Below are 20,430 nucleotides of genomic sequence, written 5' to 3'. Positions count from 1 at the left end.
TTGCATTAAAAATACCATATTCTCAATCACACAATTCTTGAACTGTAAGTCTATCTTTTAACAACAGGCAAACAAATGATATTGTTCTCCATAATCACAAAAAATGATCAACCAGCTCCTAGGAGAGCATTTTCTAGGAACAGTGACTCAAGATACTGATACTTTGATTATAAAATACATTTTACACCACTGAGCTACAAAGTAATTTGCTTCTGAAAACAGAATTCAAATATAACTCAGACAAAATAAGTGCTAACAAAACTGAGGAATTTCAATATAAACAAATTAAGATCTAGCACTAAGTGTCAGAAGAATCAAAAGGAACAGAAAAGCAATTTAAAATGCCCTCTCAGTTGTGTCACCCGTGTTTATCCCCATATCACTTCTGAACAGACAACTAAATCTTTCATCATCCAGAGATTAAACCCCACACATTAAATATGCAAGATCATACATCAGGTTCAACCTTGTTTTTTAACCTCCCTATTTACTAGGTTCAGAGTCTGTAATTAGAAAGCTGCAGATACTCAACAGTATTACAGGCCTCAGATGTAGCTGTGATTTGGGGCTCGAATTCTAATTTGATATCTACTTTTTCAGTATATTTAGTCAGAGGAAATCAGGCCAGCAATAAAAGAGAAAGTAAACAAGCTTCACATAAAATAGAATTGCTCCAGAGTATTAAACCTTAGAGGACAAGGTAGGAAGAGCAGCAGATCTTTGGTATTCATAGAGTTACTCCAAGAGAAACTAGACCTGTCAGTAGGGAAAAATCCTAACTAGCTACACAGGTGAGCCATTTCCAAGGCAAATTTAACTACAGGATATACATGATAAGCATATATACACAACAATATTAAAGTTGCACTTATGTTTTGCAGCATGTATTATAAACCAGTTTAATCAGGTGTATGGCCTCTTGATTAAAAACTCCAAAATGAAATGATGTATTACAATTTCTTAAGTCAGCAGACTAAAAAGTTACTCCCCAGAGCCCAGAGATCCATTATAAGCTAGAAAAGAGTATTACCAATACCTCTTCAAGGAGAAATTAAATAGAATACTATTCTACTGGGAGATGGCAGGATAATGTGCATGCCTGCCACAGAGCATTCCCAGGCTGATGCAAATCTGGGATTCAAAGCTGGAGATCAAATCCTAAAGGCCTTGCTGTTAGGTCTTAGACTGTGTAACATTCCATTGTCCTGTATCACTACAAAACAAGTGATGTCAAGAGAGAACTCTCAGAATTGGGGTAGCATTTCTATCTGGAAGAGCAAGCTACACAAACACACAGATGCATCCTCCATACTGCAAATAAATAGGGAATTAGAGCAAACCTATGAGACTCAAGGTTCTGTCCTCTGGACAAAAGTTGCAGCAGGGCTCAATGCCCAAGAATGAAGATCCCTTCTAAAGTAAACTTGGCCTGAATCATACTGAATGATGAAAGAACCACAGACTCTCCCAGCCAGCAGAGGACACAGGCATTACCACCCACCACCTTCTGAATCTTCACTGTCCCTTTAAGCAGCAGAGTCAATAGGTGGCTATGTTCAAACTATTACCTTGCTCTTCTGTCTGGGTGAGGTTTTACATCACTAACTTTTGTTTTTGTTGCCCAACAACTTTGGTGTGAATGAAGTTCCCCATCTCATGAAACTGTGTGGTAACAAACCCAGCAAGACATGAAATTCTGATAAATTAAATCTAAGCACAGACTTCACTGTGCTTATTCTAGCTGTTCTCTGGGAACCTGATGGCAGTGAAAAGCTGTCAGAACTTAATGAAGTATAAATAAACTAATTCAACCCAGAATTAACCAGGCTTCTATTGATAGGGATGCCATGCCTTTTATTTACATGCAGCTACTGCTTTCAGTTATAGCACAGTTGTCTCATGGAGATAAGTCAAATCTACAAGCACTGAAGTACTGCTTTGGTCTAGATCTCTCTTAGTTGAAAGAGAGTAGAATCAATGGGCACAGGAACTAGGAGACATTTTCTTTATTTCTGCATGGTTGAAGGTTGCTATCGGATTTTGCTATAAACAAGAAAAGTGCTTACTCATAAAATTCAATCTTGCCTGGGACTCAGCGTTTCATTAGCTCACCACTAAGCCCATTTGCTATTTTGTGCAAGATGTGATTCTCAAGAGAAAAGCTTTTACATGAGATCTGAGTCCATAAAAAACTGTCAAATCCTAGGATTTGATGCTCTTTACTGAACAAGGTGATATGAACTGCCCCCCCCTTAGAAGAATGGTGATGTACTTTAAAAAAACCCAGAAAGATCTTGGGACTAAGTGTTGCCAGACATGGAGGCTAAAAGCACAGGGCAGGCACCCTCACCATGGCAGCTGGCAGCAAGCTATTTGCACACTTCCTGTCCCAATGCCTTTAAAATTTTCTTCTGAAAAACACTCAGCACTATTCCAGCCTGTCCACTTTGAAAACTTACTCAATTGTGGATGATTCATGATGAGAGCAACACTTTCAGTAATCATGACTGAAAGCAGAATGGGGCAGCTGATGCAAGGGAAGGAATCAAGACCATCATCCCTTACCTGTACAAGCCTTGAAGTATATCCCAGCTAATCAAGGCTCTGGTACTGGCACCTTGGCCAACTGATACCTGTGCTAAAAGTCTGTTCCTTCCAACAAACAGCGGGTACTGCAAATACCCCCCGGGCAAAGGGACAAGGAATAACAGTTTTTAGGCAACAACAGGAACCTCGCACACCTGTAGAGTGCCAGTGATACAGCTGAACAAAATTGGTATTCCTTGGGCATCAACAGCTTCCAAGTCCTGTCTCTGGACAGATTAAAACTCTACCTTAAGAGAACCTCACACTCACAGAAGAAAAACTGAACATTTAGGTTTTTGTGATGAATACATACTCTAGATATAAAACATGAGCCATGTAACTGTTTGGGGAACTTCCTAGTCTCATTTAGTTAATTCTCACAGCACACTATTTTAGCAAAATTACTGCCACTCTGCTGAGGAGGGAGGGAGGGGAAAAAAATCATCTAACAGTCTAACAGTAGCCTATTCACCCTGGATTCATGACTTCCAGTAGAAGGGCAGTCAAATGGAACATATTAATCACAGCTTTAACTGCACAAACATTAAGAAGAATATGGCAGAAAAAACCCAACCAAAAACAGGTAACTTAGTCTGAAGCAAATACCTAAGTATTCATATTCTGATGTCTGATTCGGATGGACATCAATAACCTTGGTTCTGTAGCTGCATGTAATTCTAAGGTCAAAGCCAAAGATTAATATCTATCCAAAATTTATTTTATTGATCCTAGACTTCGAGCTTCCATAATAAGATTGCCTAAACAGTGAATCACATTATTTTAAGTCAGCATTTAATCACACTCCTTGACAGCTGTTATTTCTTACTGTATCTTTTCTTTTCCTAACTTATATTTGCAGCTTTCTGCAATTTTACTTGAATGAAATGTGTCATATATGTTACAATTCTTTCCAAGCTGAAAACATTGCCAAGACATTAAATTAATTACTTTATTAGTTTATTTCAGGTAATTTCAACTGTATTCATTAAAGGTTTCCTTTAGATACTTAATAGTATTTAATACTACATTTGCCAGGAGACTGGCTTTCAATGGGTCATAGCTGTGAGATTGAGAATATTGAAGGCAAACATTTAATAGAAATTTTACTGCCAAAAAATCCTCTTAAGAAAATCTCTCTTGTCCAGAGAATTAATTGATCTTGAACAGCAGATTACAGATTGGCTATGTATGTACAGCTCTAGTGCACAACAAAAGAGAAGACACAGAACCAAGATGATGTACTTTTGAAAACAATTTCCTCAGTATTTCTGGAGCTTGGAATTCACAACTGATTGCCTGTAACCTGCTATCTCTTCCACACGTTGCTGTCCAGAGATTTAATGGTCTCTGGTCTAGAAACAGAACAATTTGAGAAAGCTGTGCTTGCTATAATGCTGTACAAGTAACAGAAGAAATCAACTCTTAGAATTATTACTAAGTGAATTTCTTTGAACTTCACAGATGCGCTTTAAAACTTAGCTGAAAAAAGAGGCAAGGCAACCCTTGCTGCAGCCCTTTGCTTTACAGATTCTCCTGTGAACAGGACAGAGCCCTACCTGACTTGCTCACTGCATTAGCAAGGACAAGGAAAACTAAACTTGTTTATTTTTCCTCCATGTCTCTCCTTCCTGCAGAGCTAGACGAAGGACAGAGAACGCTGAGGAACACAGGAAAGTGGAATAATTCTGTAGAATTTTCTGGCCAACTCTGTTCCTTGTTTCTGTACACAAATTTCTGCCAGAAATACCAGCGTCAATACTTCACACTGGAAATTTCTCTAATTACTTTATTACCAAAGGAGTAGATTTCCAGATTTTTTGGTTTTATATCCCAAATACAGATCACTTAATATTAGCAACAGAATAATTTGTAGTTACATTACTGTTGTTTCAAGCTGGTCTGATCTCACAGCTGACCCTGCTTTGGCCAGGTTAGACTGGAGACTCTCAGAGGTCCCTTCCAACCTGAATAGCCCTGGAATCCTAAGCTTAGGATCAACCAAAGCAGCAGCAACAGGGCCACTCCCAGCTTACTTAACAGGTCTGGTTTGCATCTTAAAGGCACTTCAGGAAGCAAAAAAATCTCCAGGAACAAGTTGGTTGTCCTTCCCTATAAAAACCACTGATGTAGGGCAAGAGTTCTGCTTAGTTTGTATAAAATACACAACAGGCAACACTTCCTGCAAGTATAAAGCCCTAACAAAACACTCTTCAGTGCAGCTGACAGTGCCACAGCCTGTCAGTAGCAAACTGGCTTCTACAAATATAACTGCACGTAAGCTGACAGACTGCTGACTTGGCTTTCTCAGCAAAAAGTTTAAAGTCTGACAAGAACTCACATCAGTTCCAGCATCCCTTCCTATTCACAAACCTTTCAGGTAGTGTACAAGTCAACACAAGTTCACTTCAGAAGCCCCCCAGAAAAAATGGTTTAAAAGCTTCTCATCTTTCACTTAGAAAGCAAAAAGAAAATAAAAATTTAGAATTCTCTTCAGGATTCAATAAAAAGCCAGTAGACAATCACCATTTGTAAAGTTGCCCTATTTATAGCGACAATAGGTTTCTTAAATGTAAGGATAGTTTCTTAAATAAATAAGAGCTGCTTTTTCCATACCTGAGTGATGTGCTTAGTTTCAAGGGTTGCATAATAGGTGTTGTGTGTGTACACAGAGTAGTTTTAAATGTCTCCTGAGCCTTGCAAAGCCATTAATGGTAAGGAAATTTTAGGTCTTTATACTGCATTCAATGCACCTGCTTTATATTAAAGTCACATTTCTAAACATCAATAAAAATATTATTTTTAGTTCTGCATTTAAAATTTAGCTGATCTTTCAACTCCATGAATTGAAGCATCAATAGCTTGCTACTCGCAGTACTGTTCCTCATAAATGGGTTCCTATATCTTTGCAGAAGGTTTTTTACAAGTTACAAAGCACTTGATTAAATGCTGAACAGGAACACTTAAGGCATGTGATAGTTTCTAGGATACTCTGTAAGAACAGCTCTGCTAGTAAAACACGGACACCAAGTAATTTTATTTAACCTAATTTTTTTCAAGTCTGCCACACAAATCATCCATAACAAAGTCTTAAAGATCAATTTTGTACAAAGCTGCTTGCAAATTTGGGAAGCTACTTGATATTCTTCTCCCTTCTAGATTTAATTCCCACTTGGGGCCATACGACACACACGTGACTTTTGAAAGGAGAAAAACATTACTTAACAAGATTTAAGCATTTATTCATACAGCTGACAACTATGACCACTTACATTTAGAGAAAAGCTCTAATCCAGATAACTGGACATAAATCCATATTTAGGCAGAGATCAGTGCAGTTTTCTGAAGGATCCAATAAAATAATCATATTCTGTTTCCAGAAGAATTACTCTAAGCACTCAAACAGAGCAAAGAGCATGCACTGGTTTGAAATAAATCTATGTCCTATTAACTGAACTGATGGTTATATAATTGGCAAGATCAAGAAAGTAGATGTGAACACCATAAAGAACACACATAAAGGACTGTTTGATTTACAGCATACCATAACAATGTTAACTCCATTTTAGTAAGGCTATAAACCAAAACATTTCTGTGGTTACAGTATAGATCAGCACATTCTTTTGGAAGTCGTCTAAGGTGAAAGCACTAGTCTACCAATAATTCTAAAAAAAGTACATATTTTTATTTTTAAAAAGTGTTCAAAACCCCAGAACAGCACACTCAAAAAGAAAAAAAAATTGTTTGCAAGTCCCCATTCACTTCACAGGTGTATACAGCATCAATTTACCCTTTGTTTACAAGACTGAGCAAAGGGAACTAAAACAGTACAGGAACATTAACACATTTGAACTACTGCAGGCCAGGAAGGCTAAGGGATGTTGAAACAAGGTTTTGAACCCCTCCACACAAAAATCCCTCTGTCTTCTGAGCACAGATGCTGCTGTTGCTTCCACCTGTCACAACCCAACAGAGGTCTGAAGTCCCTGAAGCTGTTCCTTTAGAAACTTCATGCATCTTCAATTCAAGGCGTTACTCACTTGGTAAAATTTTCACCCATGCTGACACTGCTTCTTTTGAGTGGAAGACCAAAACACAACTTGGGACAGTGCTGTTCAAAGAGCCAGGTCAGACCCAAATTGTTCTAATGAACTGATCATGACACAGCTCTCCTGAGCCTGTCCTGGTCAGTCCTGAGAAGGTCTGAGAGCTTAGCATCTCCAAAAGAAACCCAACAGCTTGCCCACTGCACAAAGTCGACTGGAAGCACTTTAAGCAACTCCAGCAACCTTCAGCTGCACTATAATGAAACCACTAAGGTTCAGGCAAGTGATGTAACACTGTAACTTTTCAAAAGGTGTTTCTTTCTCCATATTTAACAAAGTTAATTATTTATTACACCTGCAGAAGAAAACCTGCTCCCTTTGCTCACTAAAAGCACTTAAAATTACACACTTTACACAACACTGCTTTACTACGAGACAAAAAGAATGTATGAGCTTTAACTTGCTCTTGAGCCTCTAAACAATCCCTCAGAAACCTATACTGAAGAAGAGCTAACAAAAGAGGTATCCACAGTTCCTTTTGCAAAGTTCCCCTCATTGCGGGTGCCAGTTAATGACATGATCAACTCAGATAAAAATTGAGACTATGACTCCAGTGTTATGTGTTTGGTCACACTAAATCTGTAAACAGACTGGTTAAACTCAAACAACTCTGAATAAAGTCACTGTATCACACATTCCCAACAGACATGAACTGAATTAGATGTTCTATTTTGGTTTAAGCAATTAGTTGCCTTCTTTTTAATAGGAAGAAGGGAGAAGAAGCTGTGATATCAGCATTATTGTCTCTCCCCAGTGCCTGGTCTTTTTTTCCTCAACTGTAACTCAGCCTGCTGGATAAAAACCTCTCCAGCAGAAACCTAATTCAGAATCACGTATGTTGTGCATGTGATGCAGACACCTTCCTCCTCTTCTCCCCCTACTCAGCTCTTTTTAAGAACATATGTAAGAAAGAGATCTCATTGTGCAGTTTTAAGTTCAAAATAACGATCTCTCAGGGCTATTTAAAAACCATGGGTGACAGGTCATATTTTATACTGATCTCCCCCTCACTGGCTTAAAAATTAAGACACAGATTTAACAAGTCATAGCAAATACATACTTCATAATCATGGACCCCAAACTGGACTTCTTCTCTGCGACTTTTTACTCCATTACCATTTCTTCAACAGTGGTAGATACACGTTCCAGAAGTAAACTCACGAAGTCAGCTGCATTAATGGAATATTGTCCATCCTAGATTTCTTTCATGAAGCCATTTAAATTGCAAATACGGAAGTTTAATAACCCTTACGGAATTTTTTTTTTTTTGCATTAACTATTGTATGGAATTGCAAATATTGCCAGATTTTAACTCCCACTTCCTGTTCATTATTCACTTATACAATCGAAGCAAGGTACCCTGGTAAGTTAACACGTGGAAAAAAGTGTCAGTTCCAAATTTTGTTCCCCTCTGATTTTTGCTGAACACAGTCTTGTACCCAGGAAGAGACAATGATGTCTAACATTCCTTATATACATAGCACTTACACTGATTACTAGAATAAGCAGTCCTGTCCTCAGTATTTACACAAAAGTTTTCAGATGTCACAATTTTTACCACTTCTCTAAGTAGCTCTGTAATAATACACTTTTATAGACCTGTATGAAGAGATGGACCTACTGATTTATACAATGCAATATGATTTATTCAATTCTTGTTTCTAACATTCTTCTCCATTCCATTTCTTAAATATTTATTAGAACTCAAGTACTGATCAGTTAAGTCAATCACCAACATCAAGCCCCTCTTTTTGTGTAGTGCCTCCAAACTGACTCAAGTATCTTCCTCCACTGCATGCTACCAAGAGGTTAGTGGGAACACATACATTCAAGTAGCCTAGCTGCATCTCCCAAGTTTCCTACAGTTGCCTCTTGCCAGTTAGTCAGTCACATCAGTCCACTTTCCACTTCTGCTGCTTTTCCCCTTTTACTTCTTTTCCTGAAGTTACAGATCTACCATAGAACTATAAACTACCATATGTTAAACTTAGTGGGATGAAACAGTTTTATTTACTGTGGCTAATCAGTGGCACAATTCTTCTCTTCCTGTGGCCTCCAAATTCTTATTTTCCTTTGAGTTAAGCCCTAGTATAATCTTCCAGATGTTTTCACGTTCTACTTTTGTTTTAATTATAAAGTGCTCAGTAAGTCCTTCTAAAAGAGGTCAGCAAAAAGCAGACTAACCTGTAATTCAATATAACAGTTACTGTTAACAACAAGAACTCCTGAACACCATTTAATAAACTGTTTGTTCCATCACCTCCAACATTTCGTGTTCCAGTACCACTACTTCCCAGTTATAATGACATCAAGCCTCCCTTCCCAAGAGACCGTGTATAATAAAGACAGAGGCAAATTCATCATAGTTTCTTAATAATAACCTAAACTGCTTTCCCTGAGCCTCCAACTGTCTACCATAATCTCCAATCCAGGTTATGCAATGCATAAAGTGATAAGGTAGAGTCACATGTTAGGGTAGGTGCTCATAATCGCAATGCCCAACTCGAGCTCTAACCTCGATCTTCAGGAAGTCTTTAAAAGTAACATCTCCCTCAAGCCACAGATTGGCCTTTCTGTGCAACAGCTTCCCCTTTGGGGGATAAGACTTTGGAGAAGATACATGGAAATAGACATACTAATTTACATTCAGAAAGAGAAAAATAACTGCATGATTTGCATGTGACTACACCTATGGAAAACTGTACAGCAAGTCACATGCAACAGGATCAGATTTTGCCACAACACCCTGACAGGACTGCAGTCCCAAATATTGTGTTCACAGACAGCTAATTACACAGGGAACCTATCAAACTGAAAATCACCCCATTAAAATAGTCACATATAGATCTTGGTTACAGGTAGCAAGCCTTAAGACAACTGTGGGAAAGTGAATTAAATATGGCAAGATCTTCAACATACACAAGTAATTAAAGGATATATATGCAACCAGGAACATAGACAAACCATTAAATATATAGAGATCATATATATACACGTCATACATATATGATCTAACATACATACAGTCACTAACACAGACAAATTTTAGAGAGACGAGTGTATCTGAGTCATCTGTGAAACAAGGCAGTGTACACTGAAAATATGTCAACCTTGATTACAGTACTTAAGCAATTCAATTCCTCTGTCTCCAAGAGGCTACTCTATTCACTCAATGCTCTTACAGTTAGAGGGCAAGCCAACAAAGAATCTCACTCTTCCCTGCTTGCGAATATTGCCTCCTTTGTGCAAAACTCTGGACTGGCAATTAAGATTTGCTTGATAAAATAGGATTTTAAAACTGTATACTTTGGGAAGCAGACTCTAATAAAATATAAACAAGTATATTTGCTCTCCAAAGTGATTATTTCCGTTTCTAAGTTTTCTTTTGTGTATCTTAGTTTCCAAACTTTGGCATGAATTTCCTACTGTGTCTGCCATGGTAACCAAGCAGCCTGAGCCTCTATTTGAAATTCCATTTAACTGTTTAGCATTGCATATTGATCAAGATACATTAACATCCTAAAGTACTCCAAAGAGTGAAGCAGCCATTCTCATACTGGAGAACCACCGTATACTACAAACCTTAAAGGATTTTTGCTGTTGTTTAAAATGGCTGGGTAATAGGGAAACTTCTCTGCCAAAGATGTACATAAAAAGCTACCAAATAAAGAGAATGCACTCAGATATGAGGAAAGGAGTATATTCAATTTATAAGGAGCTACACTAGAACAGCAGTCTCTATCTGACACTACTTTCTCCCCTGTGAATGAAGAGTTTGAATGCACATCAGAAAGGAAAATTTGCTCCAAGAGTACATTTGAATGAGAAAGACTGTTTCCTGCATTAAAGCTTGTTCCCTTGGTGGAAAACTGTTCTGTTCCAGTGCAAGAGGGGCCAGGTAACTGGCTAACTTGAAGTTCTAGGATTAACACTAGCAGGGCAAAGCCAAAGCACAGCTGCTTGCTCCTTTTAGTTTCCATTTTGAAGAAAGATCTTTCTTCAAACATTTCTCTCAAATAGAATCATGAGAAAACATGTTTTAAGCACACAGAATCTTTTCCAATTCCTGTAAAACCTATCAAATACCTCAGCATAGTAAAATTTTATATAAAAGTAAAAAACAGATTAGGAAAACCGGAAAAAAAAGCAGGCTTACTGGTCATCATTTTCAGTCTCACTACACCATAGGAATTTAAAAAAAAAGGTAAGGACTGCCCGGTCACCTCTTTTTGTAATCAATTACTGCACACAGCATTACCTGATGTTACAGTTCAGAAAATATCATCCTTTACTCTTCTCATGGTTAAAGACAGGATGAAATAGTTCTGACCTTCAATGCCTGCTATACAAATGGAGACTCAGAATATAGAAAACCACCTCCAAGAATACACAAAATACAAAATCCCCTCCTAAAGCTTCCCCTCAAAACTACTGAGATACTCTAGCATCCATTTAGTTACCACTAAACATCTCCTGCTCTTTCCATGACATCTGCCAAGTGAGCTGTACATCCATTTTTTCACTAAACATTACTGCCTCCAGCTCCTCAGTCTCTTACAGTCATTTCCTCTCCTGATGTGAAAGCCAGTAAGGTGGCCTCACTGGGTACCACACAGAGAGCTGGATTTGTATCACTAAAAATAAATTTTCTTCACTCTGTTCATCTGGCTCAGCCCTAAGAGGCTTCTGGTGGAAACATTCTGTCTCTTGGTAAAACTTACTCTGTACTTCCCTTAGGGTCTGCAGCCTATCACGCCGCAGTATTTTCATTCTGCAGTTCAACTATTACTAACTGCTTACAGCAGGGCTGGTCAAAAAGCAGGATCCTTCTAAATTAATAGTAAATTTTGCATGATTGGGATTTGTGGGAGATCTGGTAATGTCTCATACATCCAGGGAAGGTTTTGTATTATTTATTCTCTCCCTTCTTTCCTCTCTTCTTCCTTTTAATGAGACTAAAAGGATATTTACTGACTGCTGGGCTCAGAAAATTAAAATCACACACTCCTTTCTCCTGTTTTGTATTAGACCCTATCCTGTTTTAGTAGAAGGAGTTAAAAATCACCCTCAACACAAGCAACCAGAATTTCATACAATACTAAAGCCATCTTCTCAATGCCTAGTACAATGGCACTAAAGACATTCTTTATTTCAATTGGTAAACCTCATTTGATACATCTTTGAATTGCATTTATCTCCTCCAGCCTTCAACAGCTGTATCACAAGCCGGCTCAGCTTGTAATCAACACTACACTATGGTTATCATCTTTTCAAAGTTTTATTGCTGAAGCAAAAATTCCCTGTGCATTTTTTCAATGAATTTTCATTTCATCTATGGTTGTGGTATCAGCTCGTTTCTCCTTATAAAGTAACTCTGATTATGAACAGTGATGCCTCCCAAAGTTATTATAAGTATCATGTACATGGTCTTGCTTCTCTGTATCAGTGTCATCAATTAAATTATTTCCAAAACCACTCCTAGAAGAGCTCAGCTTGAAAGTCTCTTCCCAATGGTTGTCTCGGATATAAAGAACTAAGCTTTTAATTCTCTCAACATTTTGTAACAGAATTTCCAAGTTCTAAAATTCCCTCTTTTTAAATATCTATTACATGGATCTAAATTTCTACTTCATGCAAGGACATGAACTTAGTAAGTTACAACTCTCCCTTACTATCAAAGTGTTACACTAGAAAGGCTGAGCACCTGAACTTCATATAAAGCTGTCTATATATACACATTATACATTAATGTTTTCCCACCACGGGGAGACAATGTTTTAGTTTCAGCAAAATAACAAACCCAACCCTAACACAGAAGTCTACAATGTCTGAATTTCAAGAGCTAAAACTGAAAAGGGATTTTTGTAGTTGTTGTTGTTGTGGTGGGGTATGTGTTGAATAGCACTCCTGCATGTTTTTCTCTGTCTGAATACAATCCAGGATAAGCCTTACGAAAATACCTGCCTGTTGCTGAGCCAAAGGCAGTCAGAAGGTTTTTAGCAGAAATTTTCACTGTTAGGAATAGAGTGAATTAAAAAGCAACTGATTCCAGAATAGCACAGAGCATTCCAAATATTCACAGGCACTAAATAAAGTTCATGCTGGAATACTACTTATGGACTGTCACAAGCTGTGTAAAGAACATGTCACCTTCTGTAAAGACTGGAAGGCACTGAAGCACACATTTTAGTCTCTTCACTTTTGAGGAACTGAGAAAATGAAGTGTACTGTAACAATTATCTCTTTCCTTTATCACTTCATAATTAAGTTCTGCAAGTCTCAATATTTATGCTTAGTTAACTATAATTCACTTCTCAATAGTTGCAATTTAGTACCTTTAACAGATTCATTGCTCTAAAGTCAAAAAAGTAATAGTTACTTTTCTGATCTCCTTCTTGCTCCTTATTTTCCAGTGTATCCCTTTATTTCCTTCTACTCCTACAGTCTAGTCACACTGTTGCCTACACTTATAATCAGTCCTTTCTCACCTGTTTTTAACGCTGAGTGAGGCATGATTCAGATGAGCTTAAGAGAGATAAGAATACATGTACTAGATATAAGAAACAAATTAAAATAAGGAAAATAGGTATGTAAATAGCAAATGGATTCCAAGTAAAACCACACACTGGCACAATTCAACAGCTGCTCTCATTCAGTTCACATACTCAGCTGCAATACTTATTAAACACTTAGTAAGTTACTTTCACTGAGAAATTGTTTAAATTGGCCCAGCTCTGCAAGCAAAACTGGTTAAAAAATCATACCTGTTAAAGGCAACACTTATTTAAGTTATTATTAAGAGCTGGCAGACTACTTTTAGATGGCACCCAAAACATGGAACAAACTGGAAACATTGCATGACTTAATGGTATCATCATCTCTGAGTTGATCACCTCCTTCCCATGCACACACAAGTTACCTGACCTGTTGGACCAGTGCTCTAGTCAGTCACACCTTCAAAGCCTTTACTTTCACTTTACCTTTGAATCCTGTTTTTTCTTTTCTAAAACATTGGTATGGTTTTGTGACAATATTGGGAAAATGCACTTGTGCAATACATGCACACCTATCAACTGCAAACATTGAGGCTGACTGACAAAAGCAAAAAGTGCTTTTGTTTTTTCTTTCAAGTGATCAGACATCTGAGGTATCTTTAAAACACTTAACACAAAACTAAGTGTTCCGTTAAAAAAACAAGACTGCTGTAGCTTCACCACTGAAGTTGTTCAAATTCCATTTCCTCTAACTTTAAAAAGATCAAAATATAGTAACACTTAAAAGTGGGCTTTATGAGAGTGTTCTGTGGCAAAACACCCCAAATGCCTGCAGTCCCTTGACAAAACCCTAATGTTTTCTGATTTTAAGAGTGAAGCTTAAAGTATAATATTCCTCTCTTTAAAGGTATTCAGAAGTATTGAAACCAAAAAACAAATACAGAGACTTTAAACGCAAAAAAAACAAATAAAAAAAAGTCTGGCTGATTCAGGGAATCAGCATTACAACTTATCTAAATTGATTTCCTTGAAATTTGCAAGCTATTATATGATCACCATTATTATTAAATTCGAGCAGGTTCAGTTTCATGTAGACTTGTCAACATGAAAAATTGAAATAGAAATTCATACTGCATAACAATATATTCAATATAACTCCATTCATTATACTAATAACATACAGGTAAACAGTTGCAGGTTGAGTTCCCACCAGTCTACCACACTGCTATCTATCTCAGAAAGTTTCCCCCATTCCCTTTTCAGCTCACAAGAGGAAAAGTTATCTCTTTAGAAAAGAAAAAAAAAAAAAATTAAAAGGCAACAGCAGCAAAAGCTGAGGATTATCCGTTGCTATAACAAAACAATGTTTTAGTCCAACAGTGTAAACTCTGTGCGTGCAAGAAAAAAATATCTGCTAAGGAAACCAGTCTGAATAATTGTACCCTGCATTGTCCTGTTGCTATAGAAACTTACTTCACTGTAGCAGTTAATTGCTAATCAATTTATAATTCTTCATTACAAAGCTCAATAGAAGTCAAATGCAACACTGTCATGTCTGTCCAGCAAGTCCAAATTACGTCTCTTCTGGCTACTGCTGGATTTTGCAAGCCCTACAGGAATCTGGGATATTTTTGATACAGTGCTTTTATCAAGCCCATAATTCCATCATGTTGCAGCATGTTAAGAAAATATTACTAGAAGAAAGCCCTAATTACTTCAGTACTAAAAATAAGATAGAGCTGGCTCTTATCCTAAGAGCACCAGAACAGTCCCACAGAAGTTATGTGAATAAAATACTGAGCAAATGTATAACCTGTGTTCCAAAACCAGGATGAGGCCCATTGGTTTATGCTTTTTGTGGTCATACACAGTAACAGACAGATGAAATAACATACTTGCTCTAACTATTGTCCTGCAGTTGTTAATTTAAGATGCATCTTCCTTCTGGGGCTGAAGACCTTTCATTACAAGCCTGCCCAACAAGATGAAAAGTGCTGCAAAACAAGCACAGCTACTAGAAAACAAGTATCAAGGACGAAACCCCAAAAACAAATACAACGAACTCTGATTTCCCACAATCCCATGTGTACAAGTTCTGGGATATAACCCAGTCTGCAAAGCTGAATCCTCCTTCAGAATTTTTAGAACAAAAGGCAGTATGTTCCAAATGCAGGCACTAGCTTTCTCAATAAAAATATTTCTTTTAAAGTAAGCAAAGTATTAAGATATTTTAAGTAATAATAAGTGTTAGCAGTTTCACTGGTATAGATATCATGTGGAAAAATCCCACAACCTTTTGCCTGCTATTAATGATTGTCTTTAAAAATTACCTTCAAAGGGCCAAAAGTATTCCACGTACCAAATGGTCACACAACAGTCTCCTTCCTCTGGCTGATTTTTGTCTCAAGCGGAGGAGGGAGTGATCAGACTGTCTATTGTCACCAACAGACCTCACAGACACAGTGCTGCCCACTGAGGGGCCACTGCCCACGTCAGGCGTTTTGTTGAAGGTCCTCCCAGGAGACTGCGTCAGGACACATAACATAGCCCAGCTATTAAATCGTCCCACCCACTGATATGGGCATACTAATACCAGGCATGCTAGGGAGCTCTGCTGTCAAAAATAATTGTATCTTTAACCACCTGATGTCAGCACACTGTCCAAATCAAAACTCTCCTTTATATCAATTTGCACTGCAAGTGCCGCAACTGCAAGACGCCTACTAACCAGAGGAGATAGAAATGAAGAAAGGGTTCCCAGATGAGTGAAGAGAAAGCACAGCAAAAGCCTTTTCTAGCCTTCAAAGACTGGGCTTCTCCAGGCCCTGATCTTACCAGCATACCCCTCTGGCTCGCTCTTATGTACACACAATGCCTCTATCAGTTTAGGACTAACAAAACACAACATACAGATCAACCAGGTCAATGCCAGTCCAACATGTTTTCGCAGAACGCGTGTGGTGGGTTGACCCTGGCTGGATGCCAACACCCACCAAAGATGCCCTATCACTCCCCTCCCCAACCAAACGGAGGAGAAAACAATATAGTGAAAGGTTCATGAGTGGAGATAAGGACCAGGAGAGATCATTCACCTATTACTGTCACAGGCAAAACAGACTCAACTTGGGGAAATTAACTGAACTTATTACTAACAAAATCAGAGCAGGATAATGAAAAGTAAAAACAAACCTTAAAACTACCCTCTCCCCACTCCTCCCTTCTTCCTAGCTCCACCTCCTCCCCAGTGACACAGGGAGACAGGGAATAGGGGTTATGGTCAGTTCATCACATGTTGTTCCTGGCACTGCTCAGGGAGAGGAGTCCTTCCCCTGCTCTAGCGTGGAGTCCCTCCCACAGGACAGAGTTCTCCATGAACCTTTCCAATCTGACTCCTTCAGGCACAGCCTACTCCAGCATGAGTCCCAAGTCCTACCAGGAACATGCTCTACATGGGCTCCTCCCTCCATGGGTTCACAGGTCTCTGCCAGGAACCTGCTCCAGCCTGGGCCTCCCACAGGTTCACAGCCTCTCAGGTATCCACCTGCTCTGATGCACATCTGCTCCACAGGCTGCAAGTGGATCCCTGTATCCCTGTGGCCCTCCATGGGCTGCAGGGGCACAGCCTGTATAGCCATGGTTTTCACCACGTGCTGCAGGGGAATCTCAGCTCTGGCACCTGGAGCACCTCCTGCCCCTCCTTCTGCACTGACCTTGGTGTCCGCAGAGCTATCCCTCTCACATATTCTCACCTTGCTCTTCTCTGGCTGCAAATACATCCACACAATAACTTTTCTCTCCTTAAATATATTATCACAGAGGTGTTACTTCCATTCCTGATTGGCTCAGCCTTGGCCAGCAGCAGGTCCATCCCAGGCTTCTCACAGCAGCTTCTAACAGAAGCCCCCAAAACCTGGCCACACAAAGCCAATACAAGGTGTTACCTACTGTTCACAGGGAACAGAGATCTTAAAGAGCAGCACCTAGAGCAGCTGAGCAAGCTGCCACTGGACTGCTGCAGCAGTTCACTGGTAACATGTACTTTGTCACTCTAAAAATGAGAAGCATGGATCACCTTGAGCATCACTAGAGGCAGCTTAACCTGGGCATTTGAGCTCTTCAGAACAGTTGCTTGCCCCATCTTTCTGATTTAGAAGTGCTAACATGTGCCCACGCTTAACCATCCCAGTTCCATCTCGTGAATTTACAGAGGCAGCATTTTGGCTAAAACACAGAACTACACTTGAACAGTCACTTCATTGGCACAGAAGTTATTCTGCCAATGCTGTTAGGTCAGAAACGTCACCTGGAACAGCATCTTAAAACTCTGAAGGTGTTGGCAAACAGTTCATGACACACAGACAGAAGTTATTCTGTACAAGGGACCACAGTTCCACTGCTGAAGGCAGGAGAGGCCATCCCGTGTGTTAAACTGATGAGAATGTAACTGCACAGTTACCTTTAGAAGGGAGGGAGCATAAGTTCACACTGAAATAACAGCAAGACATTTCTTGAAGTCACATGTTGAGATATACAGCTAATGCTATTAAATAGCAATAATTCTCTAGTCAACACAAGCATCTTCCTTTTACAAGCTGCACCCTGTATTTCTGAAAGTCTCCTTTGAGAAAGAATCTCCTGGATCAATATACCACACTGAACAGGCACACTTTAAAAAAATTCTTCTTTAGTTATTTATGGACAGTAAAGTAATAATCCGAACTGACACAAAATGACAATGCAAAATGGGCTGCAAAACACATAAGAAATACTGCATTTGGCAGTATATGATATCAAATTTCAAAAGTGGTATTTGCCTAACCATGCAACTATTCCTGTCCCCATAAATTATTTTTTAAAGACAGACCCTCTTGACACCTTAAGTGCAAACAGGTAGCTATTGAAGGTCTCTGGCCCACTCTCTTATTAAAAAGGCTAAAGAAAAGCAATCTCTACAAATACTTTCATTTAAAAATAAAGTCTGAAAAAGAAATCCAACTGTTTGCTGTTCTGCAAGAAAGGCAAAAATCTGAAGAAAAATGCACACTAAGCCTTCATCTACGGCTTCACAATACAGTATTAAGTTGATGTTATGAGGTAGTATTTGCCATTCAAACCACTAAAATATGCAAATCTGAACAACTAGACTATAATTTAAATCTTAGTAACATGACTTAAAAAACAAATCATTGCAAAATTATTTTTCTATAATACTGACAGTTACCAATAGAAAACCAGAAAAATCAAGACAACAACAAAAAAAATCCTTTACAACTTGTGCCAAAATTTCATTTCAATGATAGCTTCAAACATGTATCACGGTCATGCTCCAATACCCACCTCAAATACCAAGAAAACCTGAAAAAAACCTTTGTAGAAGTCTTAGAAGAACCATACAAAAAATCCTTAGAAATAAACTGCCACAGTTAAAACAGGATGAGACTACAACTTTTAGGATTCTGTATTTGTTATGTTTTTAAGTTAGGAAAAGAAGACATTTCTGTTACTCAGATTGACAGTTATCCCTTTGACTGTAGTCCTGGGCAGGCTAAAGTGTCCTTAAGGCCTTGTTTAAATAATTTCTTTCACCAGACTTGTGGGTTTTTAACACACAGTTCAATGCATATTGGTATCCATTCTCTCTCCTGTTGTCATTGCTCCCCCTTTCTTTAGCTGAAAGAGAGCATTAAAACCATAAACTTGAGTCCTCTCCAACTTTCACATGATATCACTTCCCTGAAAAAATATATTGAAAACTCCTGCTAAATAATTTTTTTTTTTAATTACTAGGAAACTGGGGATAATGGAGTTTGTTTACAACACACAATGTTTTCTCCCTACACCAGCATATTCCTAAGTTAAATTTCTTGCTTAGACTAGTATTTTGTCTGACATAGCACTTCACAATCTCTAGCTGTACAAAAATTATATGCTATTAAATGAACAACTTAATACAGTCACCTTCCAATCCCACATGGAGTTAAAAAGTAATAATAAAAAATTATAAATATTATTTTTTTACCATTACAACCACATGTAAACATTATGATTAACTCAGGAAATTAAAGAACGAATATAGCTGGTAAACCAAAACTGAAATCAATTTGCAGGAAGTATCTATTAGAGATCTATCATTCCATTATGAACAGCTGGACTGAATAACGCACAAGAAATCCCAATGCAAATTACAACACTGCCACTGGAAAGGTTTCAAATGCAGCAGCTGGTGGTCCTGCCCACAAAGAGCAGGGGGCTGCAAACACTGCACCAACAGCTGCTCAACAGGAGCCCAACAGGCAACAGCAGCTGCTTTGTTTTCAGGGGCAAGAAATGGGTGGGATGTAGATGCTAAAAAATGGGCTGCTTGGGCCGCAAAGTGGGGTGATGTAAGGAAGGAAAAATACTCTATTTCCCAGAAAGACACAACCAAATATTATTACTTAAAGTATAGCACATTTAATGTTGCGGTTTCTTTTCCTTAAGCCTTCTAAGAGGACAGATAATGGAAATATTAGGCACTATTTTTGCACTAAATGACACCACTTTCAAATAGTCATTTGTCCAAGTGTGTCAACTCATAGTCATGCCAACTGGATAGCAAGTGGCCTTTGGGTACATGTCCTTCACAGGAAAGTACTTCAGATGGTTCCTTTTAGCCAGAAAACTACAATAATACTTCAAACTAGGGCATTAAATTTGAATCTAGAATGTCAAACAAGACAATTATGGCTGGCAATCCTCTCAGAGGTGGGTCTAGGCAGCCTTTAATTAGAGTGTGAGGCACCTTCAATGTACATTTTAACTATTAACAGTTAACTATTTTAACTGTTTTGCAGACTCCCAGATGCCAACATATAATGCAAACTCCTTGTAATTTAAGCACATAGCACAACACTTTTATAAATATTCTGACAAAGCTGGCCCATAAAACTCACCACAGGCACAGAAGTGTTTGTTACAAATGACCCCTCTTCGCATCTGTGAAGCATTATGACTAAAATTTTGTCAATATGCAAAGAATAAGTGCCACGATTATTGGCTTTACGCTAACCTAAATTTCCCCAACTGAATTCATGTAAGTACAATATTACCATAAATGCACTTCAATACAAAACAAAACCTCCAAAATTATAACTGCTATGGCAAAAAAAACCCCAAGCAAAGACACACACAAAAGTTCCCTGCCTATAAAATACTGCATCCCAACATAGGGGTTTGGCCAGCATAGCCCAGCACTCACTGTCAAACAT

The 20,430-nt window shown here is 38.4% G+C and overlaps 1 protein-coding gene across 2 annotated transcripts in view; it reads right to left on the bottom strand.

Moving 5' to 3' along the window:
- Positions 1-15,096, bottom strand: part of WDR20 (WD repeat domain 20) — a 33,263-nt gene extending 18,167 nt beyond the window's left edge. For both annotated transcript variants that reach the window (XM_017729096.1, XM_017729095.1), the window contains exon 1: positions 15,079-15,096. The gene's annotated coding sequence lies outside the window, so the exon portion shown is untranslated. The remainder of the gene's footprint in view (positions 1-15,078) is intronic.
- Between the last annotated feature and the right edge of the window lie 5,334 nt (positions 15,097-20,430).

Source organism: Corvus brachyrhynchos, unplaced genomic scaffold (assembly GCF_000691975.1).
Source record: "Corvus brachyrhynchos isolate BGI_N302 unplaced genomic scaffold, ASM69197v1 scaffold1, whole genome shotgun sequence".
Classification (NCBI taxonomy): Eukaryota; Metazoa; Chordata; class Aves; order Passeriformes; family Corvidae; genus Corvus; species Corvus brachyrhynchos.
The sequence above is the reverse complement of the archived record's forward strand: the minus strand, read 5'-3'. Positions and strand labels throughout refer to the sequence as shown.